This window comes from Cebus imitator, unplaced genomic scaffold (assembly GCF_001604975.1).
Source record: "Cebus imitator isolate Cc_AM_T3 unplaced genomic scaffold, Cebus_imitator-1.0 Scaffold251, whole genome shotgun sequence".
Classification (NCBI taxonomy): Eukaryota; Metazoa; Chordata; class Mammalia; order Primates; family Cebidae; genus Cebus; species Cebus imitator.
The window spans coordinates 2,601,636-2,618,221 of NW_016107566.1; the positions used below are offsets into that span (position 1 = coordinate 2,601,636).

The 16,586-nt window shown below is 39.3% G+C and overlaps 1 protein-coding gene and 1 pseudogene across 4 annotated transcripts in view; both read left to right on the plus strand.

The window, feature by feature from the left end:
- Positions 1–16,586, plus strand: part of RBM46 (RNA binding motif protein 46) — a 60,157-nt gene that overhangs the window by 17,662 nt on the left and 25,909 nt on the right. The window lies entirely within an intron of this gene.
- Positions 7,353–7,923, plus strand: LOC108282792 (annotated as a pseudogene). Its single transcript, XR_001816588.2, has one exon. The product of XR_001816588.2 is annotated as an ATP synthase subunit d, mitochondrial-like (transcript).

A 16,586-nucleotide genomic window follows, 5' to 3' on the forward strand; every position in this document is an offset into this window, starting at 1 on the left:
TTCTTTAAAGTGTTTGAAGGATAATTATGAAAAGCTTTGCAAAAGCATAAAAAGATATGCTAACTAAATATTTGACATTATAAAGGAAGAGACATAATATCACAATAGTGTTTTCCTACTTTCTGTTTTTTACTGTTAAGTTAGCCTTGCAGCAGTAGATTTCAGTAGATGATAACTTTGTGCCCCAAATAATATTTACTGGAAGAGTAGTAGTTTCCTGAGAATCAGAAATAAAAGAGAATGATCTCCTGAGGAATATGATTGTTTCTTGATTATAATTGTCAAACTCTTCACTGAAAATTAGTTTTTTGTATGGTTGCAGAACCATAGTGCAGAAGCTTGTATGTATTTAAAATTGATATTCTCAAGTTTAAGAAAAATAGTCAAAAAAGAAAAACATTGTCAAAAGGGAGAATACTTTTTATATATTGTTTAGGCTTGCTTATGTACCACTGCCACTGCCATAGTATTACAAATCTCTTTTTTTTTTTTTCATTTAAATTTTAATTAATTATTTTTTAATTGTACTTTAGGTTCTGGGGTACATGTGCAGATCATGTAGGATTGTTACATAGGTACATACATGGCAATGTGGTTTGCTGCCTCCATTCCCCCGTGACCTATATTTGGCATTTCTCCCCGGTTATCCCTCCCAACCTCCCCAGCCCCCAATCCCTCCCTTAGCCCCTCCCAACAGACCCCAGTGTGTAATGCTCCCCTCCCTGTGTCCATGTGTTCTCATTGTTTAACACTGCCCATGAGTGAGAACATGGGGTGTTTGATTTTCTGTTCTTGTGTCAGTTTGCTGAGAATGATGGTTTCCAGATTCATCCATATCCCTACAAAGGACACGAACTCATCGTTTTTTATGGCTGCACAGTATTCCATGGTATATATGTGCCACATTTTCCTTATCCAGTCTATCATCAATGGGTATTTCAATTAATTCCACGTCTTTGCTATTGTAAACAGTGCTGCAGTGAATATACGTGTGCATGTGTCTTTATAATGGAATGATTTATAATCCCTTGGATATGTACCCAGTAATGGGATTGCTGGGTCAAACAGAATTTCTATTTCTAGGTCCTTGAGGAATCTGTCTTCCACAATGGTTGAACTAATTTATTCTCCCCTCAACAGTCTAAAAGTGTTCCTATTTCCACACATCCTCTTCGGCATCTGCTGTCTCTCAGATTTTTTAGTGATTGCCATTCTAACTGGCGTGAGATGGTATCTCAGTGTGGTTTTGATTTGCATTTCTCTAATGACCAGTGATGATGAGCATTTTTCATATGTTTGTTGGCCTCATATATGTCTTGTTTTGAAAAGTGTCTGTTCATATCCTTTGCCACTTTTGTATGGGTTTGTTTTTTTTCTTGTAAATCTGTTTTAGCTTTTTGTAGATTCTGGGTTATAGCCCTTTGGCAGATGGGTATATTGCAAATATTTTTTCCCATTCTGTTGGTTGCCAGTTCATTCTAATGATCGTTTGTTTTGCTGTACAGAAGTTCTGGAGTTTAATATTAGACCCTGTTTGTCTATTTTGGCTTTTATTGCAATGCTTTTGGTATTTTAGTCATGAAGTCCTTGCCTATGCCTATGTCCTGAATGGTTTTGCGTAGGTTTTCTACTAGGGTTTTTATGGTGTAAGGTCTTATGTTTAAGTCTTTAATCCATCTGGAGTTAATTTTAGTGTAAGGTGTCAGGAAGGGGTCCATTTTCTGCTTTCTGCACATGACTAACAAGTTTTCCTAACACCATTTATTAAACAGGGAATCCATTCCCCATTGCTTGTTTTTGTCTGGTTTGTCCAAGATCAGATGGTTGTAGATGCGTGGCATTGCCTCTGAGGCCTCTGTTCTGTTCCATTGGTCTAGATTTCTGTTTTGGTACCAGTACCATGCTATTTTATTACTGTATCCTTGTAGTATAATTTGAAGTTGGGTAGTGTGATGCTTCTAGCTTTGTTCTTTTTGCTTAGAATTGACTTGGCTATGCCAGCTCTCTTTTGCTTCCATATGAAATTTAAGGTGGTTTTTTTCTAGTTCTGTGAAGAGGGTCCTTGGTAGCTTGATGGGGATAGCATTGAATCTATATGATCACTTTGGGCCATATGGCCATTTTCACGATATTTATTCTTTCTAACCATGAGCATGGAATGTTTTTCTCTCTGTTTGTGTCCTCTTTTATTTCTTTGAGCAGTGGTTTGTAGTTCTCCTCGAAGAGGTCCTTTACATCCTTTGTTAGTTCTGTTCCTAGGTATTTTATTCTCTTTGTAGCAATTGTGAATGGCAGTTCGTTCTTGATGTGGCTCTCTTTAAGTCTGTTATTGGTGTATAGGAATGCTTGTGATTTCTGCACATTGATTTTGTATCCTGAGATTTTGCTGAAGTCACTTATCAGTGTAAGTGATTCTTGTGTTTTTTTGTTTGTTTGTTTTTTGCTCTCCATTTGCTTGGTAAATCTTCCTCCATCCCATTATGAGCCTGTGTGTGTTCTTGCACATGAGATGGGTTTCCTGAATACAGCACACCAACGGGTCTTGACTTTTTATCCAATTTGCCAGTCTGTGTCCTTTGATTGGGGCATTTAGCCCATTTACATATAAGGTTGATATTTTTATGTGTGAATTTGATCCTGCCATTTTAATGCTAGCTGGATGTTTTGTCTGTTGACGCAGTTTCTTCATTGTGTCTATGCTCTTTACCATTTGGTATGTTTTTGGAGTGGCTGGTACTGGTTGTTCCTCTCCATGTTTAGTGCTTTGCTTTCAGGAGCTCTTGTAATACAGGCCTGCTGGTGACGAAATCTGTCAGCAGTTGCTTGTCTGTAAAGGATTTTATATCTCCTTAACTTTTGAAGCTTATTTTGGCTGGATATGAAATTCTAGGTTGAAAGTTCTTTTCTTTAAGGATGTTGAATATTGGCCCCCAGTCTATGACTTGTAGGGTTTCTGCTGAGAGATCTGCTGTGAGTCTGATGGGCTTCCCTTCACAGTTAACCCGACCTTTCTCTCTGGCTGCCCTTAGCATTTTTTCCTTCATTTCAACCCTGGTGAATCTGACCTTGGGTTGCTCTTCTTGAGGTATATCTTTGTGGTGCTCTCTGTATTTTCTGGACTTCAATGTTGGCCTGCCCTGCTAGGTTGGGGAAGTTCTCCTGGATAATATCCTGAGGAGTGTTTTCCAGCTTGGGTTCATTGTCCCTGTCACATTTAGGTACACCTATCAAATGTAGATTAGGTCTTTTCACATAATCCCATATTTCTTGGAGGCTTCGTTCACTTCTTTTCACTCTTTTTTCTGTAATCTTGCCTTCCCATTTTATTTCATTGAGTTGATCTTCGGTCTCTTATATCCTTTCTTCTGCCTGGTCAATTCGGCTATTGAAACTTGGGTATGCTTTGTGAAGTTCTCGTGCTGTGTTTTTCAGCCCCATCAAGTTGTTTATGTTCTTCTCTAAGCTGATTATTCTTGTTAGCATTTTGCCTAACCTTTTTGCAAGGTTCTTAATGTCTTTGCATTGGGTTAGAACATACTCTTTTTAGCTCAGAGAAGTTTGTTATTACGTACCTTCTGAAGCCTGCTTCTGTCCGTTCATTAGACTCATTCTCCATCCAACTTTGTTCCCTTGCTGGTAGGGAGTTGTGATCCTTTGGAGGAGGAGAGGTGTTCTGGTTTTTGGTGTTTTTATCCTTTTTGCACTGGTTTCTTCCCATCTTTGTGGATGTATCTACTTGTGGTCTTTGTAGTTGGTGACTTTGGATGGGGTCTCTGAGTGGATATCCTTTTTGTTAATGTTGAAGCTATTTCTTTCTGTTTTTTAGTTTTCCTGCTAGTAGTCACGCCCTCTGCTGCAGGACTGCTGGAGGCCCACTCCAGACCCTGCTTGCCTGGGAATCGCCCGTGGGGGCTGCAGAACATTAAGGGTTGCTGCCAGTTTCTTCTTTTATCTTTGTCCCAGAAGGTAACCTGCCAGATGTCAACCTGAGCTCTCCTTTATGAGGTGTCTCTTTGAATATATGGGGGTCGGGGAGTCACTTGAGGAGACAGTCTGTCTCTTATCAGCTCAGGTGCTGTTCTGGGAGCTCCATTGTTCTGTTCTGAGCTGCTGGGTAGATATGTTTAAGTCTCCTGCAGCGGGGCTCATAACTGCCTTTTTTCCTCTGGTGCTCTGTCCTGGGAAGGTGGGGCTTTATTTATAAGCTCCTGACGTTCTACTGCCTTTGTTCAGAGATACCCTGCCCAGCAAGAAGGTAGCCTAGTCACAGTCTGCCAGCAGAGGTGTTGCTGAGCTGCCATGGGCTCTGCCCAGCTTCTCTGTGAGCTTCCTTGTGGTTTTGTTTATAGAGGTATAGTTAGAACTGCCTCGGTAATAGCAGTCTGTCTCAGTAATGGTGGACTGTCTCTGTTATGGCAGACTGACTCGGTAGTGGCAACTGCCTTGGTAGTGGCAGATGCCCTTCCCCCCACAGAGCCTAACCATCCTGGGTCCAGCTGTGCTTGCTGTGAAACTCTCAATCTAGAACGTTTCAGATTGCTGGTCTTTGTGGGGGTGGGACCCGGTGAACCAGATCACCTGGCTCCCTACTTTCAGTCCCCCTTTTTCAGTTGAATGGGTGACTCTGTCTCCCAGGCATTTGAAGCGCCAGTTGAAATGGCTGTCCAGATTTGTATGAGTTTTTGTGTGGGAAAACCTGGGGTGTTGGCTGCCGTTCTGGAAACTCTTTGCGCTTTTCGGCTGGAAATCTCCTGGTCTGTGGGTGGTAAAAACTACGGGAGAAGCACAGTATCTCAACCAGAGTGCTGGAGCTGTTGGAAAAGCCCCCAGTGGCCCCTGTTGAGTAGGGAGGGGGGTCCTCCGGGGATTGCACTTCCCAGTTGAGGCAGCGCCCTACCCTGCCTTGGCTCACGGTTCTTGGGCTACACCCACTGTGCAAACAGTCCGATTGAGATGCACCTGGTACCTCATTTGGAAATGCCATGATCACTTACCTTCTGTGTAGCCCTCTCTGGGAACTGCACTGCAGAGCTGTTCCTATTTAGCCATCTTGGATCTCCTCAATTTTTTTTTATTTATTAATTTTTTTTTCTGTTGCCCAGGCTGGAGTGCAGTGGTCTGATCTCGGCTCACTGCAACCTCCACCTCCTGAGTTCAAGCAATTCTCCGGCCTCAGCCTCCCGAGTAGCTGGGATTACAGGCGCCTGCCAGTATGCCTGGCTAATTTTTGTATTTTTAGTAGAGACAGGGTTTCACCTTGTTGGTCAGACTGATCTCGAACTCCTGACCTCAGGCAATCCTGACTGATCTCGAACTCCTGACCTCAGGCAATCCTCCCGCTTTTGCCTCCCAAAGTGTATTACGAATATTTTTTAGGAGATTCAGATTTGGAGCTAACAACAAGACTTTTGGGACTAAAGGTAGGCTTCTGCTTGAAGACACTTTTAAGTAGTGTCCTGAATTATTAGTTTAGAGATAATTGGGGATTTAGTAGCATCATTGAAGCTAATAAATTTTTAGTTCTTATTTCTATTGATGCACAAAATAGAAACTTTCAATTTTTCTTTTAATAAAGACCATCTAGGTTAAATATAAAATTATTAGGTAAATAGCAAATAATTCAAATTAAGCTTCTTAGAGAAAAATGGTTCAAATATTATTTTGGAGTGAGATATAGATAATTAGTTGCTGAGCAAGTTTCTCCCAGGGTACCTGTGTCTGATTTACTATGCTGATGCTGAAAGACTTTTAAAATTTCTGTCCACCCTCATTACACATTTAACTTAAACTTCTAAAATTCTTACAATATAGCCATGTTTAATTTATGGCAAATATTTATGTACCCATTGTTCGCCCCTTTCATAAAGAAGCCTCAGATTCTATATGGAAGTAGATCTGTTGACTCCCTCATTACCGTAGTTAACATAGTTAACCTATAGTTCCCTAAGAAAACACCTAATCATGTAGTTCCCTAAGAAAACACCTACTCAGGTACAATATTTCCAACTTAATTACAGTTAAGTAATGATCAAGTTAGCTTCGATAAATGAAATCCTTAGTGGGCACATGCAGTTTCCTTTAGTCATCGATTCCAGATTTTATCAACTTTGTATCAAAGCTGATTTTGACAAAAAGTTGAACAATTCATATTTTATGTATTTCCTCAATCTGTTTTCAGTATCAGAGCAGTTAATATAATGCAAGGAAAATTCACATATAAACAAAATGTTTAAACAAAACCTTAGGTCCTATTTTTGTGGAGTACACAAAGCCTGAGGTCTTGTCTATGGACAGTAACACAGAAATCCTTATGGTGCTTGACTGCCTATGTAAGTAAAGGCTGTTGAGTTAGAGGCAGAAAAATACATTTAGGCAGCTGAGAAGGAGAAAGTGAATTCAGGGAGGCAGAAGGGCGAAAGATCAGGAGTGTAGGAAACTTTGATCAGAAAACAAACGTCAGACCTTCAGAGGTCATTAAAGTAGGGTCAGGAGCTGTAGACAGCAAGGAGGTTCCATGTTGCCACACGGCAGGTTAAGGGTAGATTGAGTGTTGCTATAGCAGTGTTCTGGATTACTTTTTCCCCTTCTGTGAATGTTGGAGCCTCTGGGTTTTAAAAGGTTGATGCCTTTTTAGGTATACCTTCTTTTAGTTAAAGGTCATTGGGTCTCATCAAATAGTTCAGAGTTGAGATCAATTAGTAGCAGTGTATTCTTGACATCCTAGTAAATAGTTACATAGTCCAAGGATTTAATTGTTCTGAAGTCTTGAGAGGTTATTGTTAGTTCCTAGAGTCTCTCAAATGAAGTTCCTTACATCCTATTAAGTCATCTTTTGACTCTATTTTCTTAAAGAATTTGTGAAGTCAAATTTTCTGGAGAATGCATTTAACTACTGTTTTTAAGATATTTTCTTTGAGGATAGTAACTTTTTAAAGAATCTGTTTCGGTATCCTTATTTTAACCCTTTCAGTTTGATGCTGTTTTGGGCAGTACTATCTAGTCTTAAAACTGGATATCCAGTCATTTTAAAAATTACTATTTCAGATCTCTTTAAGAGTGTACTTTTAATATCCACATTGTTTTGGTGTTAACCACTTCTATCTCCCAAGTTTGAAAAAAAAAAAAAAAAAATTAGGCTTTATTTACTTAAATGGCTGTCATTGCTGTTATGAAAAAAAAAAATGTCTTTTTAGGGATAACAGGCACCTACGTGAGAACTAGAAATCATGGAGTTTACTTCTGGTGATCATTTAGTGCTCTTACTAGCATCTTGAAAGCTTTTGATTTACAGGTCCTTAAAATCAATTTAAAAAATATTTTGGGCTGCTGTGGATGGTAGGCAGCCGGGGTCGGTGAAGGATCCCAAGATGGCTGGGCGAAAACTTGCTCTAAAAACCATTGACTGGATAGCTTTTTGGTAGATCATACCCCCAAACCAAAAGGCCATTGCTAACTCCCTAAAATCCTGGAATGAGATCCTCACCTCCAGGTTGGCTGCTTTACCTGAGAATCCACCATCTATTGACTGGGCTTACTACAAGGCCAATGTGGCCAAGGCAGGCTTGGTGGATGACTTTGAGAAGAAGTTTAATGCCCTGAAGGTTCCTATGCCAGAGGATCCATATACTGCCCTGGTGGATGCTAAAGAAAAAGAAGATGTGAAGTCTTGTGCTGAGTGGGTGTCTCTCTCAAAGGCCAGGGTTGTAGAATATGAGAAACAGATGAGGAAGTATAAGAACTTAATTCCATCTGAACAGATGACCATTGAGGACTTGAACGAAGCTTTCCCAGAAAACAAATTAGACAAGCAAAAGTATCCCTATTGGCCTCACCAACCAATTGAGAATTTATAAAATTGAGTCCAGGAGGAGGCTCTGGCCCTTATATTACACATTCTGGACATTAAAAATAAAAGTAATTATATATATATAAAAAAAAACTCGATTCTACTTCATTTACACACAGAGACTTCATTTACCATAGAGGAAATGGTAGCAGAACTATGAGCCAAACTGAATCTTTTTGCTTGCTTTCTATCTAATAATGTCCATACATTTTAAAGTGATATAAACATGTACGAACACGTGAAATTTTAAAAATACATTTCAAATGCTAAATATACAAAAATTCTAAATAACTGAATACTGGCAACATCAGGCACTTTCCTTATCAAGTCAGAAACAAAATAACTGAACACACACGTAATACCTAACACAAATTCAAATCTTTATAATTTAATTCCCAATTAATAAACACATTAATCTTACTTGTTTTCCATCAATCTCTACTACCTCTTCCTGAATGACAATTAGTTGCAAACTGGAACCAGACGTCATAGGCCACTCATGAACTAAAATCCTTACACTGGCAATTCCAAAATATTCTTTTTCCTCAGAATTTTCAAGATTTTCATTCACTATAAAAAAAAAAAGTAGTGACAGCTTTAAACAAAAATTTACCTGCAAATCTGTTACTGAAGTTTGATTACTTTGATGACATTTACATGGAACAAGACAGTCATAAACCAATTTCTTTGGCTTTCTTCATCCCTGATCTCAATGATGTTTCCGATTTATTAAAAACAAAGACAATCTGACAAATCATTACATTATAAAATGGGTTATCTTTAGGCTTGTATGAAATACTACACTAGCAACATCTTTTCTATCCTTTTCTTTCTGAGGTGGAGTCTTGCTCTGTCGCCCAGGCTGGAGCGCAGCAGCACGATCCCGGCTCATGGCAACCTTCGCCTCCTGGGTTCAAGGGATTCTCCTGCCTCTGCCTCTGGAGTAGTTGGGATTACAGGCTTGCACAACCACATCCAGCTGATTTTTCGTATTTTTAGTAGAAACATGTTTCACCATATTGACCAGGCTGGTCTTGAACTTCTGACCTCAAGAGATTCACCCACCTCGGCCTCCCAAAGTGTTGAGATTACAGGCATGAGCCACCATGCCCGGCCCATCTTTCCTATTCTTTTACACAGTCGGCAAGGAGGAACCACCATGGCATAACTATAAAGCCAGCCAGAAGACACAGTCAATCCCATGTTTTAACACAATAAGCACATACATACATCCATTCATTCATCCTCAAGAGGCCCGAGCAGTATGAACACTGAGTTTTTTTCTCAATCCTTTCCCGGATAAGTGACTCATTACTGTTAGAGAAAGCAGGAATGGGGAAAGAGGGTGGGGGAGGCCTGTCGTTTCTCCCTGGTAATGTATAATGGGGTAGGACTAGCTATTAGCCATGTTCTTCTCTAGCTAGAAAACCCCTATTCCCGCTCCAGCAGAAATGGGGTGTAGTAGCTACAGCTGGTTTATAGAGCCAGTGGCTACTCTATTAAGGTAGAAAGTGCTATAAAAAAAGATTAAGCAACATACGTCAATGCAACTGCCGCAGATGGAACATTTTGTTTCTATCCCTCAAAGGGCCAAACGAACCCAGATGTACAATCTGAATGCACACCCAGCTGTTTAATCTGATTCTGTGCATTTACAGGGCTATTTCCTTTATCTGGAATATCTCAATATCTAGTTCACTAAGCACTTACTATTATAAGATGTACCTACCTATTCTTCCCTTCTTTGGCCCCTCCCCTTCCAAACCATTCAGACAACAGTGTCAGGTTCATCTCACTGTGAGATGGTCTTCACTCCACAGCCTCCTGCTCATACACCTTCAGTGGCACTCCTGTGTGGCTCCCTGTCCTCTGACTGGTCGTCCTCAGGCTCCTCGTCTGGCCCCTTGCTGCTCCTCTCTCTAGTGTGCCTAATTCTTCACGCCCTTTGAAAGACACCACTGTGAAAAGTACCCCCTCTCTCATGGTCCATTCCCACGTTTCAACTGACCACTAACACCCGTGGATCTCCCTCATGGAATGGCAGGCACTGTGTCAGCATGTCCATAAGCCCAAAGACCAGGGTACAGGAGACTCAATGGGTGAGAAAATGCAGTCATATAAATACACCCAAGTGGCGATTCTTTAGCCTGCAAATTTGGTGCCTGATATAGTTTGGATGTTCCCTGCAAATCTCATGTTGAGATGTAATTCCCAATGTTGAAGGTGGGGCCTGGTGGGAGGTGTTTGCACCATGGGGGCAGATCCCTCATGGCTTGGTGTTATGGCACCCCCTGCCACTCTCGCTGTCTCTTGCTCCTGCTCTGCCATGTGAGACACCGGCTTCCCCTTTGCCTCCCACCATGAGTAAAAGCTTCCTGAGGCCTCCTGAGAAGTTGAGCAGATGCTGGTGCTATGTTTCCTATACAGCCTGCAGAACCGTGAGTCAATTAAACCTCTTTTCTTTATAAATTACCCAGTTTCAGGTATTTCTTTATAGCAATGTGAGAAGAGCCTCATTCAGTACCTATAATATAGAGTAAAATTAAATAAAAAACAACAAAGCCCTTCATATTCTGACTTCCTTACTGTGGTAAGCAGCTTTCAAAAATGACCCTCAATGACCTTTGCCTCTAAGGATTCTTACATTTCTGTAATTCCTTCCTCAAGTGGGTTATACCTAGTGACTAGTTACGTATCTATCTATGAATGAGAGTCTTCTATTTTCTTTTCTTTTTTTGTTCTTTTGAAAGACAAGTCTTGCTATCTTGCCCAGGCTGGTCTTGAACTCCTGGCCTCAAGTGATCCTCCAGCCTCAGCCTCTCAAATAGCTGGGATTACAGGTGTGAGCCATTGCACCCAGCCTAGTGACTTGTTAGTAACAAACAGTGATGGAATATTACTTCCACAACTAGATTATTTAAGACTGTGACTTCTGTCTTGCTAGTACTTTCTCTTACTGGCAGTCTCTCTTGTCCTCTCAATGATGAAGCCAGCTGCCACATTGTGAGATGCTCTATGGGGAACTTCATGTGGCAAGGAACTGAGGACAACATCTGGTAAGGAACTGAGGCCTCTGTTCAAGAGTTCAGAAGGAATTGACTCCTGCCAACAACCACATGAATGAGCTGGGAAGTAGATTTTTCCCAGCTGAGCCCTGATATGATGGCACCCTTTTGAGAACCACAGGACTCCACTAAAGCCAAGCTCAGATTCTCGACCTACAGACACTATGAAATAATAAATATTGTCTTAGGCCACTGACTTCTGGGTTAAACTGTTATGCAATAAATAACAAATACATCAACTAAAGAAAAAGTTTCTTTAAAGAATTAAAGAAGATTTGTTGTTGTTGCTGCACTTAATGTTTTGAAGATTCTTGTTGTAACTGGATAAGATGAGCACTTATTTCAAAGAAACAAACTCAGTGCAGTGACTGGGATGACTTAAAGGTGGCCATAATAGAGGAGAGAGGCTGTATCCACGTCCATTTCCCAGTGAATACAACAACAAAAGAATTATTATTTCAATAGTACTAGCACTTCCTTTCTTAGCTACCATGGATTAGCTTGTAGTACCCCAACCCTCTTGCAATGAACCACTTGCAAAGAACTGCTAGAAAAGATGTAAAAAATACACATCCACATATACATTCAAATCTGTCCAAGGAGGCATCAGAAGCTAAAGATGGCCAGCACTTGAAGGACCAAGGAAAGAGCTCCCTGACTTCCCTCAAAGGCATTTGCCAACTCCCAAGCCCAACAGGTAAGAAGTTGAAAAGCTGAGTAGAAAGCAGCAAGTGGGAAGCAAAAAAGCTTGACAAAGCGTCTGGCAGTCTCACCCAGCAGGGGAGAAAATGAAGTGTTTAAGTGTTAAAACAAAAATGCTAAGCTATGCTGCCACAGCCAGCATATCCTTCTAAAATGAAAGCAAAGAGATGTTTTCAGAAAAACAAAAGCTCAGACCATTCACTGCTAACAAACCTGTACTAAAAGAAATACTAAAGGGAATTATTTAGGCCAAAGGAAGATGACAACGAGGGCACAATGCATGTGTGTACAGACAAGGCAGGAGTTGCAGAATATACAGAGAAAGAGAGACAGGAGAAAGAATTTTGGAACTTAAAATTCCAACCAAATGATACAGAGGAGAGCACAGGGAGGAAGGAATAAAGAGCAATGAAAAAGGTAGCCATGATGGTAAACATACATGAATATTGGAAAGCATAAAACAACAATAATTATGTCACATTGGGTTTAAGAAAACAAAGAGTTGAGATACATAATAATGGCCCAAAGGCATAAAGGGAATACATGGAATTTAAGTATTCTAAGGTTCTTGCATTGTTTGGGAAGTGATAAAAGTACAAGTTTATTTATTAAATTTATTTTTGAGACAGGGTCTTACTTTGTCACCCAGGATGGAATACAGTGGTACAATCACAACTCACTGCAGACTATCTCCCGAGCTCAAGGGATCCTTTCGCCTCAGCCTCCTGAGTAGCAGGGAAAACAGGCCTGCACCACCACACTGGCTCACGGGTTTCCCTGTGTTGCCCAGGATCATCTCGAACTCCCAGGCTCAAGCGGTCCTCCAGCTTTGGCCTCCCAAAGGGCTGGGAATACAGGCATGGGCAACCATGCCCAGCCAGTAAATTAGAAGTACTAATTTACTGAGAGCAAGGGTAACCACTAAAAGAGTAGTAAAATTATATAAAACCAAGATAGAAGGGAACTATGAAACCAAAAATAACCCAGAAGAAGGCAAAAGAGGAAGAAAAAGAAACACAAAACAGTTGGGACAAAGAGGAAACAATTAAGGAGGAGGATTTAAATCCAAATGTATCAGTAATTCTATTAATGTAAATAAGTTAAAATCCCAACTAAAAGACTGACAGAATGACTGGAAAAACAACAAATACATGCTGTTTATGAGATATTTACCTTACATACAAGGACCCAGAAAAACAGAAATGGAAAGACATACCACACAACAATGCACCTCCCCTCCTGCCCCACCAAAAAGCAGTTATTGCTAAACACAGATAAAGCTGATTTTAAAGGCCAGAACATCAATAGAGGCAAAGAAGCCATACAATGATGAAAAGAGTCAATCTGTCAGAAAAGCATATAGTTCTAAATCTACATGCATTTAGTACTACTGTGTGAAAATATGTAAAGCCAAAATGACAGAACTGAAAAGAGAATAGACAAAATCCGCAGAGTGGAAATTTTAAAATACTATTCTCAGTAATTGATATAGCAAGCAAGCAAACAAAAAATCAATAATTCCAAAAAAGACAGAACAACATGATTAAAACCTTCACCTGGCATACATTATTGTATCCAACTCATTACATATAAATATTTATTTTCAAGTACACATGGAAAGAAACATTTAATAAATCTAACCATATGCTAAAGCCATAAATTAATTTCAAAGGCTTAAAATCACACAGTTATATTTCTGATCATAATAGGTGGAACCAGTAAAAAGTTCCAAATATTTAGAAATTAAGCGATGTAATTCTAAATGACCATTAAGACAAGGAAACAGCAAAATAAATTAGTAGGCAATACTTTTAACTGAATAATATTTATAACAAAACAAGTATATGACACAAGTGCTTAGAGAAAAATGTACTGTTTTAAATGTGCACATTAAAACAGGTAATAAAAATCCTATGTATAGTCCTCATATTTGCTATTTCATTCAAATAATATGGTATATTCTAGAGTAACATATCTGCTTACCTTTAAACGACTCAAAATTTTTAAAGGTTAAAAAGAAAAAAATGTTCGACTGACATAAGAGTAGAAGAAACTGAAAACTAGATAATCAGACAATTCATTTTCTTGGCTCTTGCTATCCCATTTACTACCTTTATGCACAATTTTTTTTTTTTTTTTTGAGCCAGGGTCTCACTCTGTTGCCCAGGCTGGAGTATAGTGGCAACCCTTCCACCTCTCTGGAGTGCTGGGACTACAGGCACATACCACCATACCGAGCTAATTTTTGCATTTTTTGCAGAGACAAGGTTTTGCCATGTTGCCTGAGCTGGTCTCAGATGCTGGGCTCAGGCAGCTCACTTGCCTCAGCCTCCTGATGTGCTAGAGCCACCATGGCCTGACTCTACATACATTCTTACATGAATATCAACCTTCCAAAAATGCAATTTCATCAATGGTGATCTCATGGAGAAAAGTGAATGTGCCAGAGTAGCCAATATAAAATAAGAATAGAGTTTTCAACACATTAATGGTATTGTACATACTGATAATGATGCGTGTGTGTTTTAGAGATGGGGTCTTGCTACCCATGCTGGAGTGCAGTGGCACAATTATAGCTCACTGCAGCCTCAAACTCCTGGGATCAAGTGATCTTCCTGCTTCAATGATGTGTGTGTGTGTGTGTGTGTGTGTATGTACATATATATATATATNAGAGACGGGGTTTCACCATTTTGACCAGGATGGTCTCGATCTCTTGACCTCGTGATCCACCCGCCTCGGCCTCCCAAAGTGCTGGGATTACAGGCTTGAGCCACCGCGCCCGGCCTGCAAGATTTGATTTTAAGCAAAATAACCTTAATAGAAGAAAAGCTGGAAATTGGGTTTAATGCCAAAGTAGCACCTTGAGGAAGATTCTACCTTATCTTTTTTTCTTACTTCAAAATTAGAGACTGTCTTCCTCTTCAAAATGGCAAAGAATAACCTCTCTTATCTCACTGGAAACTTGTTACTCTACCAGTAGGATAAGAAATTATGTATTTACCTGGTTATTTTTAGGGATCTGTAATCTATAGGATAGTCAATGAGTTTAATGGGTAGGATCCTGATATAGTTTGGATATTTGTCCCTGCCAAATCTCATGTTAGAATGTAATCCTCTTTGTTGGAGGTGGGGTCTTTTGGGAGGTGATAGGATCATTGGGGTGGATTTCTCATGAATAAGTTTAGCACCATTCCCTTGGTGCTGTATTTGCAGTGGTGAATGATTTCTTGCCACATCTGCTTGTTTAAAAGTGTGTAGCACCTTCTTCCTCTCTCTTGCTCCTGCTCTTGGCATGTGATGTTCCTGCCTCTGCTTCACCCTCAGCCTTGAGTAAAAGTTACCTGAGGCCTTCCCAGTAGCCTAGCAGTTGCTGGCACCATGCTTGTAAATCTTATAGAATTGTGAGCCAATTAAACTTCTTTTCTTTATAAATTACCCAGTCTCAGGTATTCCATTACAGCAGTGCAAGAATGATCTAACACAAGGTTTTGAAGGTTAGCACAGATAGGCTCTACATTAAATATTTGCTATATGGTGATATCTTGGGTTATTCAGTATTACTTATTTTTAAATAAGTCTTCTATTTTCCACAATCTCGTTATCTGTTTAGTAATGGAGCAAACTATCAAGGTGAAGAGTCTGTTCTTTCTAAAAGTCAACTCTGTTTTGAATCTGGGCCTTTCAGTGTTGCCACTGCTTTTCTTTGGAGGATTCTTTGCATTGTAGAAGTGGAATAAGCAAAATCAAGGAGATCAAGGAAAGTCCTGGAGAGTTCAAGTTTTGAAAAAAGAAGTCCTGGAGAATAGTGAAAAGAGGGAGATAGTCTTATGTGTATATAATTCACCTTGTAATATAGTTTATTAGCAAATAATTTAAAGCAGGGCATCTGTTCTGTGTGTAATACTGATAAAGTGGTATTTTTTTTTCTTACTTCTATGGTTATCTGAAGCTTTTAAAAACAAGGATGAAGAACCGGTCACAAACTAGCTTGTGACACTGATTTAATTTCATCTGATTTGTGTACTGTTGTTCTGGCCATAAATGATTAACTTTTATTTATTTATTTTTTTAACAACAGATCTTTCTTGAAAGCCTCTTACATGCTAAATGTGCTTATTTGGGAGCTAAAAATAAGGAAAGCATTGTTTTTTAATTTAAAGAGTGACAGTCTAGGGATGAAGGCAGATACACAAATTCTTTGCACGGGTTATTTTGGGAGTCCAAGAGGGAAAGTTATGCTTCCTACCTGAGCTCAGTTGTAAACCTTTCGCAGAGTTTGTGGGCAGAGAGGGGCACAATGTGAGCAAACTCCTTTTAGAAAAATAGCATGGTGGTAGTTTAATGGCAAGTAGTTCTGTATATTGTTTGCTTTGATGATTTCAGTGTGATTTTAGGAAGAATTAAAGGAGTTGAAAATATGTGAACATTAGTTAATTAAAATCACATTAGTCCTGTTTCTTAAAACTTTGCATTTTTTTTAGTGCAACTATATTGGGGGTATCTGCTTTTCTTCTGAGCAAGTAATTTTTTCCTAAATGAATCCATCTCGATTTGTGTGGGCCACTTTGTGTATGAATATTCATTCTTACAATATCTTTTGTACTTTTTTTCAATATTCATTTTGCAACTGACTTTATATTGCTTCTTATATTTGACTTTGAAATAGAATACATCATAGAATGTTGCATTTTTTTCTAGTAATTGAGTGGTATTTATGTTCGAAGCATGATAGTCGCTATTTGCTTATCCTTTTATTCAAATGAAGCTTTTATTTCTGTTATCACTTGTAAATTTGCTGAAAGACAGCAGGGTGAAAGCATACTATTGTGAAAAGCTTTAATCTGAAAAATATTTGGTGCTTTTTTTCTTATGAGCTAATTATTTCCAGATTGATGGGCAGAAATGCAAAAATAAAAAAGAATTTTAGATAAAAATATTCCAAACCATTGCTTTGAAATGAAGAGAAACTT